Source organism: Mustela putorius, unplaced genomic scaffold, assembly GCF_011764305.1.
Source record: "Mustela putorius furo isolate JIRA1106 unplaced genomic scaffold, ASM1176430v1.1 tig00537284_pilon_pilon_pilon, whole genome shotgun sequence".
Classification (NCBI taxonomy): Eukaryota; Metazoa; Chordata; class Mammalia; order Carnivora; family Mustelidae; genus Mustela; species Mustela putorius.
Window position 1 is genome coordinate 4797654 of NW_025422422.1, and position 17243 is coordinate 4814896.

At 40.0% G+C, this 17243-nt stretch overlaps 1 pseudogene; it reads left to right on the top strand.

The window, feature by feature from the left end:
- The first annotated feature begins 860 nt into the window (after nt 1-860).
- LOC101682744 lies at nt 861-15532 on the top strand (annotated as a pseudogene).
- The last annotated feature ends 1711 nt before the right edge of the window (nt 15533-17243 follow it).

A 17243-nucleotide genomic window follows, 5' to 3' on the forward strand; every position in this document is an offset into this window, starting at 1 on the left:
GGTCCCAAGAAAAAGGTTAGGGTGGGCAGGGAGGCCAGGGGTGCCTGGAAGACTCAGAGCAGTGACAGAAGGATCTGTATACTAGTTGGAGAAAAGTCAGCTCGGTATTTTGACAACTTGTCAGCTATACTAGTGCATACTATCAGCCTGTGTCTGTTTGCTAGGACAGCCATAAAAAAGTAGTACAACCGGGGGGGCTTAGAACAACAGGAATTTGCCATATCATAGTTCTAGAGGCCAGAAGTTCAAAGGTGTCAACTGAGTGGTGCTCCCTCTGGAGCACTTGGGGAGGGTTTGGCCCAGGCCTTTCTCCCAGCTTCTGCTGGTTCTTTGGCTTGTGACAGCATCGCTCCAGTCCCCATCTGGTGGTCTCCCTGTGTGTGCGTCTGTCTCTTTATGTGGTGTTCTTTTTATAAGAATACCAATCTTTCTATTTTAGGGGGTCTACTTTACTCTAGTATAACCTCATCTTAATATAACTATTACATCTGCAACAACCCTATTTCAAAACGAGTTCTCCTTCTGAGGTACTAAAGAGGATAGGGCTTCGACATCTGAACTTTGAGGGGAATACAATTCAGCCCTAGGCATGAATTTTCGTTATTTTTTTTTACCTTTTTAAATTTTTTTAATTTTTTATAAACATATAATGTATTATTAGCCGCAGGGGTACAGGTCTGTGAATCGCCAGGTGGCATGAACTTTCTCGAACATATTTCCTGGTATACATGCTCAAGAATTTCTACACAGTAGATACTTCAGCATGAACGGCTGGGTCAGTAACAGATAATACAAAAAGAGCTTGGGAGATGACCTGAAGCTCAGATGCACCAAGGGGATCAAACCGGCGAGATGTCTACATGTTCTTGAGACTAAGCAGCTGCTCTCTAAGTGGATGCTGGAACAGTGCCTTGTCTTTGCAGAAGGATTCTGCTGGAGAAAAGGAAGAAGAAGCGCATATCTTAAGAGGAATCCCAGAACGTGCTGAGGGCTGGATAACTGAGCAGGTAACCTGTGACCACTGACCAGTCCCCAGAGAGTGGCCATGTTTTTAGCAAGTTTGGTGAGGGTACTTCTGCTTCAGAAAACAGAATCAAGGAACACATGTTCTAGCTTTGTGCTTTTCTTCCTTTTTCCCCCTCCTACTTCTGATGGCTTTCTATTCTGAGGTGTCTCCAATTATCTCAATGGATTTCAGAAAATTATTTTTAAATATGCAAAACACACCGATTTTTAAGGGAAAGAAGCAGTAGACCAAATGCTTACTCAGTGACTTCGTAAGCAGGGCGTATCCCAGGCTGGCCTCACGTCATCCCTTAAGAGAAGATGACTTTAGCCCCCTTTTTAGAAATAAGAAGACGAAAACTCCTAGAGATCAGAACATTTTCCTGACGACAAACGGAAAGTAATTGAGATTTTAATTATGATATTTTTCCACCCCAAACTGAACAATGACATCATATTGACTCTTTAAAATGGTTATGTTCTACAGGTTGATTGGTTGGCAAGGTGGAAGGCAGTAGTTTCGTGATGAATACATACCATGCTAGGATATCATAGGAAGAAAATACATAAAAGAAACGGAGGATTAGTGTATAATATGTACTGTGTTCTGTATTCTGTAGTTGCTTTAGATGTTTCTAAAAATCCTTTTCTTCAGTCTTGTTAATCAATCTTACAATGAGGAAATTAAGATTTAGAGAGATATAGTGGTTTACTTAGTATCACGTTGTAAAATGCAGGAGAGATGTGGCTTCGACCAGCACCCTTACGTGTGAAATCCCATATTCATTCCTCGGTTTTATTTTTCTCCAGTTCATAATTTATTAGAACATAAATGTGATGTGATGAAACTGGGGCTATTTATTATTTTTCTATCCTACATACAGTAAATGTAAAATAAATATGTATTACTAGGTTGAATGGAAACAGTTTGCCCATTTTTTTCTAAGAGCAGTTTAAGGTTGGAATGGAGAATTCCAGAAGACAACATCTTAGCTGTGGTTCATAGCTGATGGTAACATTAAATTTATGCTACCCATTATCAATTATGGATCCTATTTCAGAAAAATATCCCCAGCTCTCCAAAGTTAGGTCCTCTGAAAAGGTGAAAAGCATGTTGTTTTAGAGCAATTTTTCAGTTCCATTATAGAAGGATGGCTTATCACACAGTGTAGACATGTATGGGATGCAAGCAAGAGAGAGTCAATCTGGGGAGATTTGACCCACTATTATTTAACCTGGGAAACAAATGAATTCTGTTCTTTTGGACTTCTTTATTTCATAATCTCTGCTCTCATATGTGAACTTTACTGTAGCTTTGTACCAAAACCTTATTATGACCAATCTACAGATATTAAGTCCCTCTTTACTTGCTGTGCCTCAGCTTAATCTAGCTTTGCTCCATGTGTTCTTAAGAAAGAAAACATAGTTTCTGGTTTGGGATAGGTGAGAGGAAGGAGGTTCCTAGGAGGATTAAGGGTGTCTTCCCCTTTATTCCTAATTTATAGTAAACTGGTAGCTCAGGCACTTAACTTTTGCTTTTATTTATCCCCCCCCCCCAATTCTGTTTTAAATAGATGATCCATACAACAACAACAAAAATCCATTGAAAAGTAAACCTCTTTATTATTCATTTTGTCAGACACCCATTGAGTCTTGCCAAAGAAAACCTGTTGCTAGTTTTTGGTAACCAGTTACCAGAGATATTTCCTAGAGGGTAAGGAAGAGTCTTATGAATGTCTTCCCAGGGCTAAGTCCTATAGAAGGAGCAGATTCCTGCTAGGCACACAAGAGAGGGGCCACACTTCAGGCAGGAAAGAACATAAACAAAACACTGTAATATGAAATAATACGGTTATTCATCAGTAACCTAATGCTTCGATATCCCTTCCTTGGGCTACCTTCTTTCCATTCCTCTCTCTAGAGTAGTTTTACCTGTTCTTGAACTTCATTTAAATAGTCATTCAGTACGTGTATTTTTTTGTCATTGGGTTCACTCAATATTTTGCCTGTGAGATTTCTTTACGTTACCATGTAGGAGTATTCATGTATTTCAATGTGATGTAATATTCTAGGGTATGATTATGCTGAATTGCATTAATTCATTTTCTTAGTATTGGTCAATTTCTTCTGTACTAGAGGATTCATCACATTGTCCTGTGTTAACGAGTTCACATTTGTTTCTCTCACAGATCTTACATAATTCCTGAGAGCCCACTTCTTGCCAGAAGCGAGTAAGATATGAGTTTGAATACTGGGAAACTAGAAGGCAGTGCACCAATTCCGTTGCTTCATCCTTTGGGTTTGATTCCTATGACAGCAAGGATAATGCAATGTAAGCTCTGGTTCACACTGTGAATGCCTTCCTACTCATATCGCCAATAGCAAAATAATTTCAAATAGCCAATAACCATTAACTTTAGTATCTTTAAGAATTTCATTCCCAAGATCCAGGAAACTTATAGTTCCACTGAAATTATGGATGAAAGGTTGACTTGTACACAATTCTGCTTAAATCTTAAGAACAGTGGCATTGCTTAAACCTCAGCACTTGTACCTATAGGAAATAGTTTTCCTATGGGACCCTTGTCTCATAGGAAATAGTTTCTTGATGCCTCTGTGGACTGTAGGGTTATGGGGAGCTACCTCTTTTCTGCCCCAGTGAAGGCCTTGATTGGAGATCGGGAATTGTTATATAAGATCAGTGTTCAAATTACTCTCTTGCAAATAGACTTCAAACTTCTACCTTAGACCTTCTCCAGAGCATTTCCCTTGAAAATTGCTAAATGCTGCGCATTAGGTCTTCTGATGGTGGTGACAGAGGCAGCCATCCCAGGACCTGTCATGGAGAAAGATGAGTCTGCAGGGACCTCTGCTCAAAGCATTTCTGGACTTGTGTCCTTCTGGCAAACCCAGCAGCCTATTTCTTTGAAATGCTTTTCTGCCTCCCTTGGACAAGTCAGATTCCCTCCTCAGCTTCTGTAACAGCAGATGCATGAATAAAAGCAAATGCAGCCAGCTTTCGGGCATGATAAACTATCTGGAGACACAAACACCAAGGAGTTTATGCAAATGAAACCACAAAATATTGAAGTACAAAGTGAACTGATGTGTTGTAAAGAACTCAAAAGGTCATCTAGATCGTTCACGAATAGATCACAGAATTTAAATTGGGTACCCATAGAATTCAATTAAATCCAGCAAATATTGACTCTGTAGCTAGTCCCGCTGGGCCCTGTTAGCAGGGAGGTGGGGTGCAACAGGCCGGGTAGAATGAGATCTTCAGGAGACTCTCAGCCTAGGGTCCACAGGGTGGGAAGAGACAAGAATGATGGTGATAGAATCTGAGGGCTGAAAGCTGTAAAGATGTAGTTCCCCTGTGCTGGGTCAGGCCTCACTTAGCCCTTTCAGTGGAAAGACCTTGGGCAGAGTGCATCTCTCTCTAAGCCCGAGTCTCATTTTTGGTAAACTTGGATTTCATGCCATTTTCTACCATATAATACTATTTTGAAAATTAAATCCAATACCCTGTCTTCAGCACTCAGCCCAGCACTAGCCTTGGAGCACTTAATCAACAGTAACTATGAAATGTCAGGGAGAGACACAGAGCAAGAGAGTTGTATCCCATTGGAATGTTTAGAAAAGATGTGAGCAAATAAGTAACATTTGGAAAAGACGGGCACTATGTCAACTGATGGAAACTGAGGAGGTACATGTACAGCAGTTGCCTGTCGGCCTATATAGTCTCTGAGACTGGTGGCTATGACGGTCTCATTCATCAGCATACCCCCGGGTCCTAACACGAGAAAGTGACTCACTTGAATGAAAGAATAAATGAACTTGTGAGGGGATGGATAAAAAAGATAGCCTGAGCTGGGAATGCAAAATGTATCCTTGGTGGGGGGTAGGTACCATCTATAGGTCATTCCATCAGTGAACTGCTTGCATGGGAGGCTGGAGTGCCAGGAGTTTGGAACTGGATCATGCAGGGTTTGGAGTACAGGGTAAAGAATCCTGCCTACAGGCAGTGAAATCATAGTGCTTGTTTCTGTTCCTTTTAATCTGGAAGGAAATGGGGGAGGGGGAAAGCCAAGCTGTACTGCAGAGTCAGCCGAAATGTTATGGACTTATTTTTCATTTTCCTGCCATCAGTTATGTGCAAATTAGACATTCTCTTCAGCCTATAAATTGCTTAATCTAAGTTTGTGTTGCAAATGATACCAATGGCTTTTTAACTTGCTCTTGAAGCTAACCAGGAGGCTGATAGATTCTGAGAGTTATTTTCTCCTGCAAGCAAAGCCTGCAGTAACCAAACCAAAAATGATTCTTAGATTAAAATACTGTACAGCTTCACTGGTCCCAGGTACTGAAATGTCAAGATTTTCTATAAGCTCTGGTTCTTTCTCTTCGAATTATGTCATGGGTTTCTTGTGAGTTTAGTCAGTCGCAGAAAATGTGATGGGCTTTTCCCAGTCTTTGTTTTGTCAGCCTTTAGCTTGTCACATTTATGAAAGCTCTTCTAAGCATTTTCCAAATACAGCACATCCTTTAGTTCTAGGTCAACATTGTCCTATGGGTTTTATCGCCATGACAGAGGAAGATCTGGAGCTCACTTATGTCATCTGAGCCCCCAGCCCAAGCCCCTGTTCCCCAGCTACATGGCCTCTGTGGAGTGTCCGTGTTTTCATCTTATCTCTCCAGAATTCTTCCTGCAGTTACTGCTTATCTGTGTGATGCCTTGTCGTCAAGCCAACAAATGGTGTCTGGCTTGTACAATGCCTTTTTGATGGATGCTTTATATAACTATTCTTATCTTGATTTCTTTTTTATTTTGAAATCCAGTTGTCATCCTTATCTGGAAAAACAACAACAGAGAAAATAATCTAGTAATTAATTTAGCTTCCTTCTAGAAGGAAGGTCTTCTAGAAGACCTCTTCATCTGTTCATAGTAGCTGGCCCATCCAAAGCTTATGAGTAAGATTCTAATACAGACATCAGGAGATGTTTATCTAGATTTTTGTGTGGAAGGATTAGGAGAAAGAAGGTGGATGCATGTCTGATACCCCCCTAACCAATATGTTCCTACTTGAAGCTGAAAGAAGAGCAGCGGGTGTAGTAGAAAGTACATGGGATTGGGAGTCAAGCAGTCCTGGGGGATCTGGTTAAGTTACCCTCAAGCTTTCAAAACTTGATCTTGACCTTGACTTCTTTTGTAAAGTGGGTTTAGTAACAGTTATATGATATTCACTCATTTCAATCACCCATGAATCAGGAAAATTTTACTAGATACCTATTATGATGCAGGGCATTATGCTAGTTGCTAGGGATAGAACAATGGATAAAAATAAAATAGACACAAGCATTATCTTAATGGACTTAGACTCTAGTAGAGAAGGCAGATATTGTATAGCTAAATATGCAATCATACAATTAAAGTTGTGATAAAGGCTATTGAGAAATAATATATGATGTTTGAAGGGATAGAACAATGGATAAAAATAAAATAGACACAAGCATTATCTTAATGGACTTAGACTCTAGTAGAGAAGGCAGATATTGTATAGCTAAATACGCAATCATACAATTAAAGTTGTGATAAAGGCTATTGAGAAATAATATATGATGTTTGAAGAGGATTCTAGTACAGATTTGGGGTGGAGAGATCAGAAAGCCCTAAAGTTGAGACAGAGAGGATGAATTAAATGAGTTGCTATATAGGATAACTGTGAGGATCATAGGTTATGCTTATTTAAGTGCCTAGTACAGTGCCTGGGACTCAATAATCAATAATCAATAATAGTAATAATCAATAATCAAGCAATTACAACTAGAACAATACTACTGGGCTGGGTGACTTCCCACTTCAGGTATTTTGAGGTATTCCAAGGAGGGCTTCCCTACCATCTGCCTTTTTTCCAGACCTGATTTCTTACTTATGGCTAAAAAGCCCTGTTTTCCAGGTTGGTGACTCCTCAGGGATTTATTCCAAGTTCATGCCATGTTATTACTAACTGATGTAAAATCAGTCTTGAGAGTTACTCATAGGAATGAGTTATTCCAATCCATGCTAAGTTACTAATATTTTCTAAAATATCTCACCCCAAGAACAGCTTTTATTAAAGGGAAAGAAACACAAGAATGATCAGGAAGAATGGAAGATGGTCTGTAATGTGAGTGTGTTGAGGAGTGAATGTCAAAGAGAGAGGCTGGAGATTTTATACTGAAGTTAATAGAAAAAGGTTAGGATGTTTGAAAACACACTGGCTTTCTGAGGCATTCCATCCAGAAAACCTGTAGGATATCTATTTTCTAATAGCAAAAGTGTTCTCTGCCACAGTCACAATCCATAAAATCTTTTAATTATAATAATGGGGACCATCACTTGTGCTCCCTTGGGGTTTCTGACTGACAGTGCTCTCCCATGGCCATGATCTTTTCTCACTGTCTCTCCAGCCCTGGTAATGGCTGACTCTGCTGTGCTGATTGCTCAGTAGGACGAGATGGTTTCTGTATTGCTGGGGCCTTCTGGGTCTTCTGAAGCCTGAGGCAGAATCTACCCATCTTTCATCTGCCATCTACCTGGACTTTTGAGTACCTATTAATTCTTGTTCCCAAGTTAGAAGCTGAAGATAAAGAATGAATCAAAAACAGTTTCTACCCAGTAACTTGGCATAGGTGTATTGGTAAAGGGCTTCATATACAGGTACATACATACAGATACATAAGCCATGAAATGAGGTTTACCTGCCCAAAATGGGCATGACTGGCATTCTAGGCAGTGAATTGCCTCTGAAGGTGCAGAGCAGAATGGAAAAGCATAACACCCTTGCTAGATGACATGGCTCATGCACCAAACATATTCAAGAATCACTGATTTAAATATATTCTGTTTTGAGGCTTGTTGACTAGTATGTGTAGGGAGCAGGGAGAGAGAGAAGATGGTGAGGAAGAGGACAGGATGTTTCTGAGTAACTGTCTGGACAGGATGTTGCTGAGTAACTGTCTGGTATTGAACAGACAAGTGTGACACTGCACACTTTTGACACAAGGGCACACAGTTTGCCTTCAAGATACCCGAGTTCTTGTCAGCTTCATGCCCTTGACCAAGCCGTTAACCTCATCCCCATGTCATCATGGACCAGAGAACTTGGCAACATATTTCTATTATTGAGAATTCTTTCTCTATACTCCTAATTTTTAAAAGTAATGGCTTTAGAACTTTATAATCCAAAATTTGAACTCCAGGCTTTCCATTTGTTTGCTGGATGATCTTGAACAAATTTCTTAACTTCCCTAAAACTCAGTTTCTTATGTAACATAAGGAGATGATTCCTCTCTTATATTGCTGTTGAAAGGATAGAGTATAATTTATATAAATATCCAAGATGGTCCCTGATTGATAGTATCCAAGATGGTCCCTGATTGATAGGAAGCATTTGGTAAATGGATATGGGGGTTTCTCTTCCATCATTATTTTTGTTTTCATAACTTCTTCAGTATTACTCCACTTTTTTCTTGCATTTTCTTTCTATACTAGGTTGTAAAATCTCTGAAGAATGGTGTTAGACTTTGACTTCTCTAGGCAATTGGCTGGTATTGGTGCTTAGTAAATACTTGATAATTGACTGATAGACAAATTATGTGGTCACTTAAAATGTAGAGTTCAAAGAGTAAATTCCTGTCTACTTCTCTGATGTTAATTTTATCGAATGTGTTATGTGCTACATAGAGTTCACTAGAACGTCACAAAATGGGAAAACAGATAAAGTTGGACCATCAAAGAGGTAGGCAATCTCTGCACATTTCAGAAAGTCCTTAATCTCGTATATGTTGCCAGAAAATGGAGATGGGTTACACGTACAAAGAGGGATAAATCATGAGGAAATCCTTGACTCTCTTACTTAAAATTACTTGCTTTGACCAAGGTCTTCTTCTCATGGGATTAATACCATCTGAATGGACAGCGTACGGGAATGCTTTTTCACCAGAGATTACCGAAAGTTAGCGTGCATGGGAATCCCATGAAAGGCTCAGATTGCAGAATTCTGACCCCAGAAATCCTGATTCAGAATTTCAGTGTTTCTTCATGTCTGTTGCTATAGTGAGGTCCTGCCCAGCTTGGGCCCTGTCCTGCCAATTCAGGGACCACTTCAGTCAATACTGTCACCTGATGATGTGGCCTTCTGAGCCATCAGGCAGTTATTTATTGGTCCTGCAAGCAAAGCCATGGTTCGGGGGCGCCTGGGTGGCTCAGTGGGTTAGGCTGCTGCCTTCGGCTCAGGTCTGATCTCAGGGTCCTGGGATCGAGTCCCGCATCGGGCTCTCTGCTCAGTGGGGAGCCTGCTTCCCTCTCTCTCTCTGCCTGCCTCTCCATCTACTTGTGATTTCTCTCTGTCAAATAAATACATAAAATCTTAAAAAAAAAAAAAAGCCATGGTTCGTTCGTGAATTTGCTAATTACCATGCCCCATTGACTGATTATCCACACCTTCTGTGTATATACTTGGATGCATTGTAAATCAATTTAAATCCTAGGTCCACAACCACTTATCTGAGTGGCTGCACCTGAGATATTTGTATACCTCCCACCACTGCTGGCTGCACCAGTAAAGGCTGCCACCGCTCACCATCACAGCTGAAGCATCCATTTTCCTTGCAGATACCACCTGACAGGGGCTTCGGAGGCTTTCCTGACCGTTCCCTGGAGATGGATTAATCCCTTCCTGGGATAGAGAATCCTTGATTCAGAGAGATTAGGCATTATGCTCCAGGTCACAGTGCTAGGAAGCAGCAGAGCCGTGGCCCAAACCCAAACACCACTGTTTTCCGAGTCCCTGCCACTTACTGTCAACTTCAGGAAAGGCCCCTCATATCTTCCCGTTATTCGAACGAGGTCTGTATGAATTGCCATATTTCAAATCTGTTTGAGGGAGAAAAGACCAGTTTTGCCTTTCTCAAGGTGAGAATTGAGAATGATTTTTCATATTTATTTTTTAGACTCTCCGCATTCTTTTAGTTCAGAGCTTGGAGGAGAGGGGAAGGGAATCCGGGTGGTGTCACATGGGGGCAGAATCGTCCTCCAGCAAGAGCTTCCACTCCAGGCTCCAAATGCAGATGTTTGAATACATGAGATAAAATACAACATTTTGAAGTCCTCCTTTCCCTGCTAGTTGTTAAAGCAAGGAACTACTCTTTGCCAGCCATATTCTGGAGACCTTAGAAATGGAACAGCATCACCAGCAGTTTGCGGAGGAAGCTGGCTGGTCGCTAAGAACGGGACAGCTCAGCAGCAGGGCAACCACAGGAGAACCTTCTGCTGCATTGCAGACTCTGAGGAGCTCGAGCGAGGAAAACAACAGCCCGGAGAGTGAGCCAGGGCTCTGCTGGTGATGGGCTGAAATGCAGCTGCTGTTCCAGACACGCGGGGAGAGCTTGTGCACAGAAATGATGCAAAGAGAGCATTTGCATCTCTCGCATAAGAGGAGCAGAAAACAGCCCTTCTGCAAAAAAAAAAAAAAAAAAAAAAAAAAAAAAAGAAAAAGAAAAAGAAAAAAAAAGAAAAGAAGAGGTGTCAGATGAGAACTTCCTGACAATTGAGAATAAAATGACAAAAATAATTTTTTGTGTTGAGAAAGCTTTGGAACCTGAGCACACACCAAGGGCTGCCCTTGGAGCAAAAGTGCTCACCTTTAGAAGGCACTCAAAAGTGGATGCTGGTGGCAGGCACACCTGGGGTCCAGGCTCCTGAAAATATTCACCAGTGGGGTCAGCTCTCACATTTCACTTTTTTTTCTTTTCTTTTCTTTCTTTCTTTTTTTTTTTTTTTTAAATCTCCAGCCCCTACTGAAATGCAAATATGATACTTGTGAAGTTTCAGGATTTGGAGAAAAGAAGATTCAAATCAGAAAAGGATCTCATTCCCTGAGCAGTCCTTGCTGTCTCTCGGCCTCATTTTACTCTCTCTAACATAAGGTATACAGACTATCAGAGTGATTCTCATAGTCTGTGCCTAGGAACGACCTGAGGTCTCATCAAATATAGCTTCTGATTCCGGAAGTCGGGAGTGGGGCCTGAGACTCTACGTTTGTAACCAGTAAATCCGGGTTTTCTTGTCTGTTTACATCACTCCTCTCCAGATGTTTTAGAAAAAGAAAATTCCCTTCCTTTAAGGACCTTGGCCACTCCTTCAGGTGGTGGGGAGACAGTTTGGAGGAAGGAAAAGAGAGACGGCAAAGGCAACAGCTGGAGCTTCTCTTCCAGGAGGTAAATGTTCTGGATCCTTAAGCAGAGGGGAGACAGAGGAAGTCATAGAAGTTGAATATAAAGTGAGATATCTTAAGTTTAGTACAAGGCAAACAGGCGTGTGTCTTGGATGTTCTTGTAGTTAGAGCTGTTCCATGATAACCCACAGAGCTTGTTTCAAGCAGCTAGTGTGATGCTACACAATCCTGCATTGGCACGCATGTACACATAGAGACAGTTACTCATGCAGATGTGCACCTGATACACACATAAGACGTGAAGCTGTCGCAGACAACAGGAATGACCTTTCCTTCATCTGTGTTTTAATCAGAGATGGCCTTTGTAATAGGGAAGCTGGTTAAAATACTCAGTCCAAAGAACCAACTGAGACAAGAGAACTGGGAATATACTGTCCTCTGTGACTGTTTTTTGTTATTTCGAGATTCTTTGTTCTTCACTCCCTTTTCTTTGCCATGTCTGCTGTGATGTGTTAACAGTCAATATCAACCTTTGCTTATAGCTGGCTTTCCTGAATCTTCCTTGATTTTAATGATGAGATGAGCAATTGTTGTCACAGGCCTGAACTGACTGATGAGGAAGGCAGCTTTACATGTCTGTAGAAACCATAAAAAGCAGCCAGGCCAGGAGTCATAGATTTCTCTGTCATCTGACATCATAGTTCCTGCCTCTGGTTTTCTTTACTGGCTGTCCTATGGAAACCGTGCATGAGATCTTTGGTGATTACAGAGCAGGGTAAGAAAAGAAGAGTATTAGCTAAGACCTTGACCTTCTTCCAAGGTTATTTCCAGTTTTATATTCATTGATGTATACAGTAGTCCTTTTGTAAAAAGTGCCTTCTGGGCAAATATCATATCTCTCCCCTTATTTAATAAAGAGGAATTTATATTTCAGTTGTCCTCTTGGAAAACCCATAAATAGGGAAGAAGAAGAAAGGAAGAAGTAGTTTTACTTAAATATGAAAACGACTCCATTAAGAGTTAGGTAGCCGGATTGGGAGGGAGACAAACCATAAGTGACTCTTAATCTCACAAAACAAACTGAGGGTTGCTGGGGGGAGGGGGGTTGGGAGAAGGGGGTGGGATTATGGACATGGGGGAGGGTATGTGCTTTGGTGAGTGCTGTGAAGTGTGTAAACCTGGTGATTCACAGACCTGTACCCCTGGGGATAAAAATATATGTTTATAAAAAATAAAAAATTAAAAAAAAAAAGAGTTAGGTAGCCGATAGTAAAGGAGGTCCATGCTGTAGAGAAAATCAAGGGGTCAAGGAGAGTACAGGTGTTCGGGCACATCAGTCTGGGATAAATTGTCAGGGACAGAATAGATGGAAACTCATGGAGCTGTGAGGATTTAAACAAATACAGAGCAGTAAGCATAGTGCTTGCTGTACTGTGTAAAGCTTACAAACCCTTAGCAGTCCTGGTTAAAGCACTGTAGGATTCCAGTTCCTAGAATGATCATCCTTCCTAAGTTTTCTTTGGGCTCTGGCTTTCTGGTAGCCTTACCCTTGCCACCCTTGCTTCTGATCTTTTATTCTCTTAGAGTTTTAGAGATACCTTGTCATCTCAGGCTGATATAGCATCCTGCTTCTTTCTGTAATTCAGTTCCCCATAACTCTGCTTCCCTCCCTCTCCAGTGTAGGAAAATATAGCCCTAAAGGAAGAGAAAGTATAGGAATTTATAGGCACCCCCAGATTCATCTTAACAAAGCCCCACGAGGAGCTGATATCTATCCTTGTCTCTCTTCTCTGTGCTATGTATATTTCCCCGGAAACTAGGGCTGCCCGATGGCAGGAACACCTGACTCTACTATATGTTGCTTGTGTAGAATTTCCTTTTCAGGAGATCACTTTAGGAAAGCCAAAGCCTTCATTGCCATTCCAGAGTGATATCCAACATGTTGCCATTCAAATACTGGAGCCTTCTTGATAACACTGTTCTGAAAACTCTTCAAAAAAAAGTATGGATACGTGTACAGACCTGGATCTTTATTGGGCAAATTGGAAGTACTTGCTAGTCCTCAAAGATTCCTACAACTTTCTACTTTTACCTTCCCCAAAGATCTTATTTTTATTTCGGATGGATTGATTCAATTTAGTGGAAGTCATTGAAGACAGCCTTATGTGTATTTTAGTGAGGGCTGATGGTTGATCTAGAGATTGAAGACTGGCTTAGATTTGTGGTTGTTAAAGTGCAGGGTTTTCTACGTAAAAATTCAGAAATTAACTTCAGAGGCTTGTCACATGAAAATAGAAATGATTTCTTTTTTACTTATATTTCTTAAAATCTCAGTTCCTCAGTTAATTTTAGTGAACCAGAATGGTCCAGATAAGTGGTCACATTTTTGCTCCAAAGTTGCCCAATCCCTAGAGTGGCAGATTGTGCTATCTCAATCTCATTGTTGACCCTTAGGGCAGGGCAGGAACAACTTCTGATCTATTAATCATTATATCTCCCACACCTTGAATTGTGTCTTCCTATGGTAGCTGAGTAATAAAAGTATGCTAGCCAAATAAATGCTGATTGAATAAATATATCCTATTTTATATATCCTCTTGAAGTATTGATTTTAACAAGTTTATTTAAATACAAGGGTTTTTTTTTTTCCCCCTCACTTATTCTTAAAATTTAAAGCTGTTGGGTCCTTTTTTCTCTCCTTAGTACTTTTGTGTTTCAGTCAGAAATGTTCTGGTTAATATGAGTATGGTGGAAAGAACATTAAACATGGACCCAGGAGAGCTGAGCTCTTGCCCTCTTCTGCTAACAAATAACCTTATATTAGGTAGAGTGATTTCATCTCTAGGGCTCATACTGAAAGCTAACAATGGTAGAGTTCAGAAAACTTCCCAAATTTTTTTTCTGGGTAGTAGGTAGAATGTATTTACCACATTGTCTTCTTCTCATGACTCCTACAGCTGTTTCTGTCCTGGGCATGATAGCAACTCTGAGGAAAAACTGATTTGCACTGTGGGTGCCTCAGTGGCTCAATTGGTTGAACTTCCAGCTCTTGGTTTCCACTCAGGTCATGATCTCAGGGTGGTGAGATCAAGCCCCATGTTGGGCTCTGCACTCAGTATAGAGTTTGCTTGGGATTCTCTCTCTCCCTCTTCCTCTGTCCCTCCCCAGCTTTACTGCTCTTTCTCCCTCTTTCTCTCTCTCTCTCTTTCTAGAACAACAACAACAACAACAAAACATTGCACCAGTTGCAAGAAGAAGAAGCAACCATCCCAACAACAAGATCACTGTAGTGCGTGTTACACAAGTCGGCATGACCTGTGCCATCAACATTGTGGGAAAGCCTCTGGCAGATGAACTTGTGTGGATGGATGTTTTGGAAGATAAACTCAGAGGAGAAATGATGGATCTGCAGCATGGGAGCTTATTTCTTCAGACACCTAAAATTGCAGCAGATAAGGATTACTCTGTAATGCCAATTCTAATATTGTGATAGTAAACCGCAAGAGTCGGCCCCCAGGAGGGGGAAAGCCCTCTCAATCTGTTGCAAGGAATGTTAGTATCTTCAAATGCAATATTCCTCAGATAGTCAAGTACAGTCCTGATTATATCAAAATTGTGGTTTCCAAACCAGTGGATATTCTCACATATGTTACCTGGAAACTAAATGGATTACCCAAGCACCATGTGATGGGAAGTGAGTGTAATCTAGATGCTGCTAGATTTTGCTACTTTATGGCTGAAACTTAGCATTCATCCCAGCAGCTGCCATGGATGGGTTTTGGGAGAATATGGCAACTCAAATGTGGCTTTGTGGAGTGGAGTGAATGTGTCAGCTGTTTGTCTCCAGGAACTGAATCCAGAAATGGGAACAGACAATGACCATGAAAATTGGAGGGGAAAGCATAAGAGGTGGTCGAAAGTGCCTATGAAGTCATCAAGCTAAAAGGATATATCAGCTGGACTATTGGATTAAGTGTGGTTGTTCTCATCTAATCCATGTTGAAAGTCTATCCAACACTCATCCAGAGTGAATGATGGTATAGGGAACATATGGCATGGAGAAGTAAGTCTTCCTGAGCTTTCCATGTACCCTGGACTCGTGGGGATTAATCATTGTGATCAGCCAGAAGCTGAATGATGATGAGGGTGCTCAGCTCAAGAAAAATGCACAGACTTTTTAGGAAATTCAGAAAGATCTGAAAGAGCTGTGATCTCTGGCTTCGAGGCTGTAGAAATAGAAAAACTATATATTTTATAAATATAACAAATACAAAAAAATATATAACAAATACAAAAAATAAAAATAGAACTGTGAGCCTTTAGTTTTCATCCACATTCATGGATCACCATTTGCTTCCTCTTCCTAAATATGCAAATGGGAGCTCATGGATGCAGTGGCCATGTTTGGTTGAATGCTTACAATGTGAGCCCTTGAACAAAAGAAATTTACTATCATACTGTGTTTCTTTAAAAAAATAATACATTTACCTCAGTAAACTCTCTGCTTAAGTGTATGAAATAACTAAATTTTAAAAATGTGAAGAAAAAGTGTGTTTCTTAACTGGTTTGTAATCACAACTTCAGTTATTTTGGATGTTCTGGTAGAGAGAGGAAAATATTGAAGGGAAGTATTAATATTCATTTATTTACCCTCTGCTCATTACATACCATGTGATCTGGCATACGTCATTTCCTTATTTTGGGCTTCATTTTTTTTGCCTGCAAATTAAAAGGCTCAACTAAGTCAATTCTTAACTCTTTTTTCCAGCTGTGCTGTTCTGTTTCTTGATTCTTTCAAAGCTACCGTGACTCGCCAATGGTATTCTTGTTTCCATCCAATTAATTATTCATTTATTCAGCAAGGCTGAATGAATGCCAGTTATGTACAAGGATGATGCTAAGTTCTAGGAAGTAGTTATGAACAAATGACGTGCATCCCACACACAAAGGTTATCATTTCCGTATTTTCCCTTTTGTGAATTTACCCTGAGAACATCTAATATCTATTAAGAGATGTACAAAGGAATATAAATAAGAAGAACAAAAGACACATCTCATGTATCAGAAAAATATTCTGAATGATAGGACACAATCCAGCAGGTGAGAAGTAGTGGTCAGCACAGAGCTTGATTTTTAAGTCAGGTTTTTAAATTGCTTTTTTTCTTCTTCTTTCATTTTAGAGGTTTTTTGTTTTGTTTTGTTTTGCTTTGATTTTTTTTTTTTTTGGCTTTTTCAGTGGTGTTTTTGAAATATCCTTCTTTTAAAATTTTTACTTTTTAAATCATTAATAACTTATACTAGTAAATGGTGTTGCATGAAATTAAAGAAATTTAAGTCCCAATTGGTACTCAGTTATAAGAATTTGATAAATCTTTGTTTCTCACTGATTTTTGGTATTGCCTTAATTCCATGGAAGATTTTAGTGTAAGAAATGATCTACTGATGGAATATTTATCCTTCTACAAGACCTACAGATTAATTTGATAATATAATCATTTAAAATTTATGCTGTATTGGGGTGCCTGGGTGGATCAGTAGGTTAAAGCCTCTGCCTTCGGCTCAGGTCATGATCCTAGGGTCCTGGGATGGAGCCCCGCATCAGGCTCTCTGCTCAGCAGGGAGCCTGCTTCCTCCTCTCTCTCTGCCTGCCTCTCTGCCTACTTGTGATCTCTGTCTGTCAAATAAATAAATAAAATCTTTAAAAAAATTATGCTGTATTTTAATATATTTTAAGGTGAGTTTTTAAAATTGTATATATAATTTTAGGTGACTTATGTAGCTACTAACTAGTAAGAAAAATACTCTTGGCATTTTGTTGGACTTGGTATATTTTAAATATGGAGACTTGATAACTTCATGATATTTAATTTTCTCTTAGGAATAGGAAAAATTTGGTCATTTATTCACATTCTTCTATAACTTCCAATTGTAATTTGTACTTTTCCTTTTTGAGGTCATGCTTTATTCTCATTAGGTTTATTCATGAATATTCTCTTTTTCTACTGCAAAGAGGTAGCAGAA